Genomic DNA, 10,049 nt, shown 5'->3' with positions numbered 1-10,049 from the left:
GGTAACTGTCAATAAACCCTCAGTCTTCATTAAAGATAGGTAACTGTCAATAAACCTCACTGTCAATTCTATTAGATAGGTAACTGTCAATAAACCCTCTGTTATATTAGATAGGTAACTGTCAATAAACCTCAGTCTTCTATTAGATAGGTAACTGTCAATAAACCCTCATGTGTTCTATTAGATAGTAACTGTCAATAAACCCTCTGTTATATTAGATAGGTAACTGTCAATAAACCCTCAGTCTTCTATTAGATAGGTAACTGTCTATAAACCCTCTGTCTATATTAGATAGGTAACTGTCAATAAACCCTCACTGTCTTCTATTAGATAGGTAACTGTCTATAAACCCTCAGTCTTCTATTAGATAGGTAACTGTCAATAAACCCTCTGTTATATTAGATAGGTAACTGTCAATAAACCCTCAGTCTTCTATTAGATAGGTAACTGTCAATAAACCCTCAGTAACTTCTATTAGATTAGAGGTAACTGTCAATAAACCCTCAGTCTTCTATTAGATAGGTAACTGTCAATAAACCCTCAGTCTTCTATTAGATAGGTAACTGTCAATAAACCCTCAGTCTTCTATTAGATAGGTAACTGTCAATAAACCCTCAGTCTTCTATTAGATAGGTAACTGTCAATAAACCCTCAGTCTTCTATTAGATAGGTAACTGTCAATAAACCCTCAGTCTTATATTAGATAGGTAACTGTCAATAAACCCTCAGTCTTCTATTAGATAGGTAACTGTCTATAAACCCTCAGTCTTCTATTAGATAGGTAACTGTCAATAAAACCTCAGTCTTCTATTAGATAGGTAACTGTCAATAAACCCTCAGTCTTCTATTAGATAGGTAACTGTCAATAAACCCTAAGTCTTCTATTAGATAGGTAACTGTCAATAAACCCTCAGTCTTCTATTAGATAGGTAACTGTCAATAAACCCTCAGTCTTCTATTAGATAGGTAACTGTCAATAAACCCTCAGTCTTCAATTAGATAGGTAACTGTCAATAAACCCTCAGTCTTCTATTAGATAGGTAACTGTCAATAAACCCTCAGTCTTCTATTAGATAGGTAACTGTCAATAAACCCTCTGTCTTCTATTAGATAGGTAACTGTCAATAAACCTCAGTCTTCTATTAGATAGGTAACTGTCAATAAACCCTCTGTTATATTAGATAGGTAACTGTCAATAAACCCTCAGTCTTCTATTAGATAGGTAACTGTCAATAAACCCTCAGTCTTCTATTAGATAGGTAACTGTCAATAAACCCTCAGTCTTATATTAGATAGGTAACTGTCAATAAACCCTCAGTCTTCTATTAGATAGGTAACTGTCAATAAACCCTCAGTCTTCTATTAGATAGGTAACTGTCAATAAACCCTCTGTTATATTAGATAGGTAACTGTCAATAAACCCTCACTGTCTTAAACCTATTAGATAGGTAACTGTCAATAAACCCTCAGTCTTCTATTAGATAGGTAACTGTCAATAAACCCTCAGTCTTCTATTAGATAGGTAACTGTCAATAAACCCTCTGTTATATTAGATAGGTAACTGTCAATAAACCCTCAGTCTTCTATTAGATAGGTAACTGTCAATAAACCCTCAGTCTTATATTAGATAGGTAACTGTCAATAAACCCTCAGTCTTCTATTAGATAGGTAACTGTCAATAAACCCTCAGTCTTCTATTAGATAGGTAACTGTCAATAAACCCTCAGTCTTCTATTAGATAGGTAACTGTCAATAAACCTCAGTCTTCTATTAGATAGGTAACTGTCAATAAACCCTCAGTATATTAGATAGGTAAAACAGTCTTCTATTAGATAGGTCAATAAACCCTCAGTCTTCTATTAGATAGGTAACTGTCAATAAACCCTCAGTCTTCTATTAGATAGGTAACTGTCAATAAACCCTCAGTCTTCTATTAGATAGGTAACTGTCAATAAACCCTCTGTTATATTAGATAGGTAACTGTCAATAAACCCTCAGTCTTCTATTAGATAGGTAACTGTCAATAAACCCTCAGTCTTCTATTAGATAGGTAACTGTCAATAAACCCTCAGTCTTCTATTAGATAGGTAACTGTCAATAAACCCTCAGTCTTCTATTAGATAGGTAACTGTCAATAAACCCTCAGTCTTCTATTAGATAGGTAACTGTCTATAAACCCTCAGTCTTCTATTAGATAGGTAACTGTCAATAAACCCTCTGTTATATTAGATAGGTAACTGTCAATAAACCCTCAGTCTTCTATTAGATAGGTAACTGTCTATAAACCCTCAGTCTTCTATTAGATAGGTAACTGTCAATAAACCCTCTGTTATATTAGATAGGTAACTGTCAATAAACCCTCAGTCTTCTATTAGATAGGTAACTGTCAATAAACCCTCAGTCTTCTATTAGATAGGTAACTGTCAATAAACCCTCAGTCTTCTATTAGATAGGTAACTGTCAATAAACCCTCTGTTATATTAGATAGGTAACTGTCAATAAACCCTCAGTCTTCTATTAGATAGGTAACTGTCAATAAACCCTCCTGTCAATAAACCCTCAGTCTTCTATTAGATAGGTAACTGTCAATAAACCCTCAGTCTTCTATTAGATAGGTAACTGTCAATAAACCCTCAGTCTTCTATTAGATAGGTAACTGTCAATAAACCCTCTGTTATATTAGATAGGTAACTGTCAATAAACCCTCAGTCTTCTATTAGATAGGTAACTGTCAATAAACCCTCAGTCTTCTATTAGATAGGTAACTGTCAATAAACCCTCAGTCTTCTATTAGATAGGTAACTGTCAATAAACCCTTCTATTAGATAGGTAAGTCTTCTATTAGATAGGTAACTGTCAATAAACCCTCAGTCTTCTATTAGATAGGTAACTGTCAATAAACCCTCAGTCTTCTATTAGATAGGTAACTGTCAATAAACCCTCAGTCTTCTATTAGATAGGTAACTGTCAATAAACCTCTGTTATATTAGATAGGTAACTGTCAATAAACCCTCAGTCTTCTATTAGATAGGTAACTGTCAATAAACCCTCAGTCTTCAATAAACCCTCTCAGTCTTATATTAGATAGGTAACTGTCAATAAACCCTCTGTTATATTAGATAGGTAACTGTCAATAAACCCTCAGTCTTCTATTAGATAGGTAACTGTCTATAAACCCTCAGTCTTCTATTAGATAGGTAACTGTCAATAAACCCTCAGTCTTCTATTAGATAGGTAACTGTCAATAAACCCTCTGTTATATTAGATAGGTAACTGTCAATAAACCCTCAGTCTTCTATTAGATAGGTAACTGTCAATAAACCCTCAGTCTTCTATTAGATAGGTAACTGTCAATAAACCCTCTGTTATATTAGATAGGTAACTGTCAATAAACCCTCAGTCTTCTATTAGATAGGTAACTGTCTATAAACCCTCAGTCTTCTATTAGATAGGTAACTGTCAATAAACCCTCTGTTATATTAGATAGGTAACTGTCAATAAACCCTCAGTCTTCTATTAGATAGGTAACTGTCAATAAACCCTCAGTCTTCTATTAGATAGGTAACTGTCAATAAACCCTCAGTCTTCTATTAGATAGGTAACTGTCAATAAACCCTCAGTCTTCTATTAGATAGGTAACTGTCAATAAACCCTCTGTTATATTAGATAGGTAACTGTCAATAAACCCTCAGTCTTCTATTAGATAGGTAACTGTCAATAAACCCTCAGTCTTCTATTAGATAGGTAACTGTCAATAAACCCTCAGTCTTCTATTAGATAGGTAACTGTCTATAAACCCTCAGTCTTCTATTAGATAGGTAACTGTCAATAAACCCTCAGTCTTCTATTAGATAGGTAACTGTCAATAAACCCTCAGTCTTCTATTAGATAGGTAACTGTCAATAAACCCTAAGTCTTCTATTAGATAGGTAACTGTCAATAAACCCTCAGTCTTCTATTAGATAGGTAACCCTCTGTCAGATAAACCCTCAGTCTTCTATTAGATAGGTAACTGTCAATAAACCCTCTGTTATATTAGATAGGTAACTGTCAATAAACCCTCAGTCTTCTATTAGATAGGTAACTGTCAATAAACCCTCAGTCTTCTATTAGATAGGTAACTGTCAATAAACCCTCTGTCTTCTATTAGATAGGTAACTGTCAATAAACCCTCAGTCTTCTATTAGATAGGTAACTGTCAATAAACCCTCAGTCTTCTATTAGATAGGTAACTGTCAATAAACCCTCAGTCTTCTATTAGATAGGTAACTGTCAATAAACCCTCAGTCTTCTATTAGATAGGTAACTGTCAATAAACCCTCAGTCTTCTATTAGATAGGTAACTGTCAATAAACCCTCTGTCTTATATTAGATAGGTAACTGTCAATAAACCCTCAGTCTTCTATTAGATAGGTAACTGTCAATAAACCCTCAGTCTTCTATTAGATAGGTAACTGTCAATAAACCCTCAGTCTTCTATTAGATAGGTAACTGTCAATAAACCCTCAGTCTTCTATTAGACAGGTAACTGTCAATAAACCCTCAGTCTTCTATTAGATAGGTAACTGTCAATAAACCCTCAGTCTTCTATTAGATAGGTAACTGTCAATAAACCCTCAGTCTTCTATTAGATAGGTAACTGTCAATAAACCCTCAGTCTTCTATTAGATAGGTAACTGTCAATAAACCCTCTGTTATATTAGATAGGTAACTGTCAATAAACCCTCTGTTCTATTAGATAGGTAACTGTCAATAAACCCTCTGTTCTATTAGATAGGTAACTGTCTATAAACCCTCAGTCTTCTATTAGATAGGTAACTGTCAATAAACCCTCAGTCTTCTATTAGATAGGTAACTGTCTATAAACCCTCAGTCTTCTATTAGATAGGTAACTGTCAATAAACCCTCAGTCTTCTATTAGATAGGTAACTGTCAATAAACCCTCAGTCTTCTATTAGATAGGTAACTGTCAATAACCCTCAGTCTGTTAAATATTAGATAGGTAACTGTCAATAAACCTCAGTCTTCTATTAGATAGGTAACTGTCTATAAACCCTCAGTCTTCTATTAGATAGGTAACTGTCAATAAACCCTCAGTCTTCTATTAGATAGGTAACTGTCAATAAACCCTCAGTCTTCTATTAGATAGGTAACTGTCAATAAACCCTCAGTCTTCTATTAGATAGGTAACTGTCAATAAACTTCTATTAGATAGGTCTGTCAATAAACCTATATTAGATAGGTAACTGTCAATAAACCCTCAGTCTTCTATTAGATAGGTAACTGTCAATAAACCCTCAGTCTTCTATTAGATAGGTAACTGTCAATAAACCCTCAGTCTTCTATTAGATAGGTAACTGTCAATAAACCCTCAGTCTTCTATTAGATAGGTAACTGTCAATAAACCCTCAGTCTTCTATTAGATAGGTAACTGTCAATAAACCCTCTGTTCTATTAGATAGGTAACTGTCAATAAACCCTCAGTCTTCTATTAGATAGGTAACTGTCAATAAACCCTCAGTCTTCTATTAGATAGGTAACTGTCTATAAACCCTCAGTCTTCTATTAGATAGGTAACTGTCAATAAACCCTCAGTCTTCTATTAGATAGGTAACTGTCAATAAACCCTCAGTCTTCTATTAGATAGGTAACTGTCAATAAACCCTCTGTTATATTAGATAGGTAACTGTCAATAAACCCTCAGTCTTCTATTAGATAGGTAACTGTCAATAAACCCTCAGTCTTCTATTAGATAGGTAACTGTCAATAAACCCTCAGTCTTCTATTAGATAGGTAACTGTCAATAAACCCTCAGTCTTCTATTAGATAGGTAACTGTCAATAAACCCTCAATAAACTGTCAATAAACCCTCTTCTATTAGATAGGTAACTGTCAATAAACCCTCAGTCTTCTATTAGATAGGTAACTGTCAATAAACCCTCTGTTATATTAGATAGGTAACTGTCAATAAACCCTCAGTCTTCTATTAGATAGGTAACTGTCAATAAACCCTCAGTCTTCTATTAGATAGGTAACTGTCAATAAACCCTCTGTTATATTAGATAGGTAACTGTCAATAAACCCTCAGTCTTCTATTAGATAGGTAACTGTCAATAAACCCTCTGTTATATTAGATAGGTAACTGTCAATAAACCCTCAGTCTTCTATTAGATAGGTAACTGTCAATAAACCCTCTGTTATATTAGATAGGTAACTGTCAATAAACCCTCAGTCTTCTATTAGATAGGTAACTGTCAATAAACCCTCAGTCTTCTATTAGATAGGTAACTGTCAATAAACCCTCAGTCTTCTATTAGATAGGTAACTGTCTATAAACCCTCAGTCTTCTATTAGATAGGTAACTGTCAATAAACCCTCAGTCTTCTATTAGATAGGTAACTGTCAATAAACCCACTGTTATATTAGATAGGTAACTGTCAATAAACCCTCAGTCTTCTATTAGATAGGTAACTGTCAATAAACCCTCAGTCTTCTATTAGATAGGTAACTGTCAATAAACCCTCAGTCTTCTATTAGATAGGTAACTGTCAATAAACCCTCAGTCTTCTATTAGATAGTAACTGTCAATAAACCCTCAGTCTTCTATTAGATAGGTAACTGTCAATAAACCCTCAGTCTTCTATTAGATAGGTAACTGTCAATAAACCCTCTGTTATATTAGATAGGTAACTGTCAATAAACCCTCAGTCTTCTATTAGATAGGTAACTGTCAATAAACCCTCAGTCTTCTATTAGATAGGTAACTGTCAATAAACCCTCAGTCTTCTATTAGATAGGTAACTGTCAATAAACCCTCAGTCTTCTATTAGATAGGTAACTGTCAATAAACCCTCTGTTATATTAGATAGGTAACTGTCAATAACCCTCTCTTCTATTAGATAGGTAACTGTCAATAAACTGTCTTCTATTAGATAGGTAACTGTCAATAAACCCTCTGTTCTATTAGATAGGTAACTGTCAATAAACCCTCTCTTCTATTAGATAGGTAACTGTCAATAAACCCTCTCTTCTATTAGATAGGTAACTGTCAATAAACCCTCAGTCTTCTATTAGATAGGTAACTGTCAATAAACCCTCTGTTATATTAGATAGGTAACTGTCAATAAACCCTCAGTCTTCTATTAGATAGGTAACTGTCAATAAACCCTCTGTTATATTAGATAGGTAACTGTCAATAAACCCTCAGTCTTCTATTAGATAGGTAACTGTCTATAAACCCTCAGTCTTCTATTAGATAGGTAACTGTCAATAAACCTCAGTCTTCTATTAGATAGGTAACTGTCAATAAACCCTCTGTTATATTAGATAGGTAACTGTCAATAAACCCTCAGTCTTCTATTAGATAGGTAACTGTCAATTCAGTCTTCTATTAGATAGGTAACTGTCAATAAACCCTCAGTCTTCTATTAGATAGGTAACTGTCAATAAACCCTCAGTCTTCTATTAGATAGGTAACTGTCAATAAACCCTCAGTCTTCTATTAGATAGGTAACTGTCAATAAACCCTCAGTCTTCTATTAGATAGGTAACTGTCAATAAACCCTCAGTCTTCTATTAGATAGGTAACTGTCAATAAACCCTCAGTCTTCTATTAGATAGGTAACTGTCAATAAACCCTCTGTTATATTAGATAGGTAACTGTCAATAAACCCTCAGTCTTCTATTAGATAGGTAACTGTCTATAAACCCTCAGTCTTCTATTAGATAGGTAACTGTCAATAAACCCTCAGTCTTCTATTAGATAGGTAACTGTCAATAAACCCTCAGTCTTCTATTAGATAGGTAACTGTCAATAAACCCTCAGTCTTCTATTAGATAGGTAACTGTCAATAAACCCTCTGTTATATTAGATAGGTAACTGTCAATAAACCCTCAGTCTTCTATTAGATAGGTAACTGTCAATAAACCCTCAGTCTTCTATTAGATAGGTAACTGTCTATAAACCCTCAGTCTTCTATTAGATAGGTAACTGTCTATAAACCCTCAGTCTTCTATTAGATAGGTAACTGTCTATAAACCCTCAGTCTTCTATTAGATAGGTAACTGTCAATAAACCCTCTGTTATATTAGATAGGTAACTGTCAATAAACCTCAGTCTTCTATTAGATAGGTAACTGTCAATAAACCCTCAGTCTTCTATTAGATAGGTAACTGTCAATAAACCCTCAGTCTTCTATTAGATAGGTAACTGTCAATAAACCCTCAGTCTTCTATTAGATAGGTAACTGTCAATAAACCCTCTGTCTTCTATTAGATAGGTAACTGTCAATAACCCTCAGTCTTCTATTAGATAGGTAACTGTCAATAAACCTTCAGTCTTCTATTAGATAGGTAACTGTCAATAAACCCTCTGTTATATTAGATAGGTAACTGTCAATAAACCCTCAGTCTTCTATTAGATAGGTAACTGTCAATAAACCCTCAGTCTTCTATTAGATAGGTAACTGTCAATAAACCCTCAGTCTTCTATTAGATAGGTAACTGTCAATAAACCCTCAGTCTTCTATTAGATAGGTAACTGTCAATAAACCCTCTGTTATATTAGATAGGTAACTGTCAATAAACCCTCAGTCTTCTATTAGATAGGTAACTGTCAATAAACCCTCTGTTATATTAGATAGGTAACTGTCAATAAACCCTCAGTCTTCTATTAGATAGGTAACTGTCTATAAACCCTCAGTCTTCTATTAGATAGGTAACTGTCAATAAACCCTCTGTTATATTAGATAGGTAACTGTCAATAAACCCTCAGTCTTCTATTAGATAGGTAACTGTCAATAAACCCTCTGTTATATTAGATAGGTAACTGTCAATAAACCCTCAGTCTTCTATTAGATAGGTAACTGTCTATAAACCCTCAGTCTTCTATTAGATAGGTAACTGTCTATAAACCCTCTGTTATATTAGATAGGTAACTGTCTATAAACCCTCTGTTCTATTAGATAGGTAACTGTCTATAAACCCTCTGTTATATTAGATAGGTAACTGTCTATAAACCCTCTGTTATATTAGATAGGTAACTGTCAATAAACCCTCAGTCTTCTATTAGATAGGTAACTGTCAATAACCCTCAGTCTTCTATTAGATAGGTAACTGTCAATAAACCTTCAGTCTTCTATTAGATAGGTAACTGTCAATAAACCCTCTGTTATATTAGATAGGTAACTGTCAATAAACCCTCAGTCTTCTATTAGATAGGTAACTGTCAATAAACCCTCAGTCTTCTATTAGATAGGTAACTGTCAATAAACCCTCAGTCTTCTATTAGATAGGTAACTGTCAATAAACCCTCAGTCTTCTATTAGATAGGTAACTGTCAATAAACCCTCAGTCTTCTATTAGATAGGTAACTGTCAATAAACCCTCTGTTATATTAGATAGGTAACTGTCAATAAACCCTCAGTCTTCTATTAGATAGGTAACTGTCAATAAACCCTCAGTCTGTTCTATTAGATAGGTAACTGTCAATAAACCCTCAGTCTTCTATTAGATAGGTAACTGTCAATAAACCCTCTGTTATATTAGATAGGTAACTGTCAATAAACCCTCAGTCTTCTATTAGATAGGTAACTGTCTATAAACCCTCAGTCTTCTATTAGATAGGTAACTGTCTATAAACCCTCAGTCTTCTATTAGATAGGTAACTGTCTATAAACCCTCAGTCTTCTATTAGATAGGTAACTGTCTATAAACCCTCTGTTCTATTAGATAGGTAACTGTCTATAAACCCTCTGTTATATTAGATAGGTAACTGTCAATAAACCCTCAGTCTTCTATTAGATAGGTAACTGTCAATAAACCCTCAGTCTTCTATTAGATAGGTAACTGTCAATAAACCCTCAGTCTTCTATTAGATAGGTAACTGTCAATAAACCCTCAGTCTTCTATTAGATAGGTAACTGTCTATAAACCCTCTGTTATATTAGATAGGTAACTGTCAATAAACCCTCTGTTATATTAGATAGGTAACTGTCTATAAACCCTCAGTCTTCTATTAGATAGGTAACTGTCAATAAACCCTCAGTCTT

Source organism: Oncorhynchus tshawytscha, linkage group LG02, assembly GCF_018296145.1.
Source record: "Oncorhynchus tshawytscha isolate Ot180627B linkage group LG02, Otsh_v2.0, whole genome shotgun sequence".
In the NCBI taxonomy this organism is placed as follows: domain Eukaryota; kingdom Metazoa; phylum Chordata; class Actinopteri; order Salmoniformes; family Salmonidae; genus Oncorhynchus; species Oncorhynchus tshawytscha.
The sequence above is the reverse complement of the archived record's forward strand: the minus strand, read 5'-3'. Positions refer to the sequence as shown.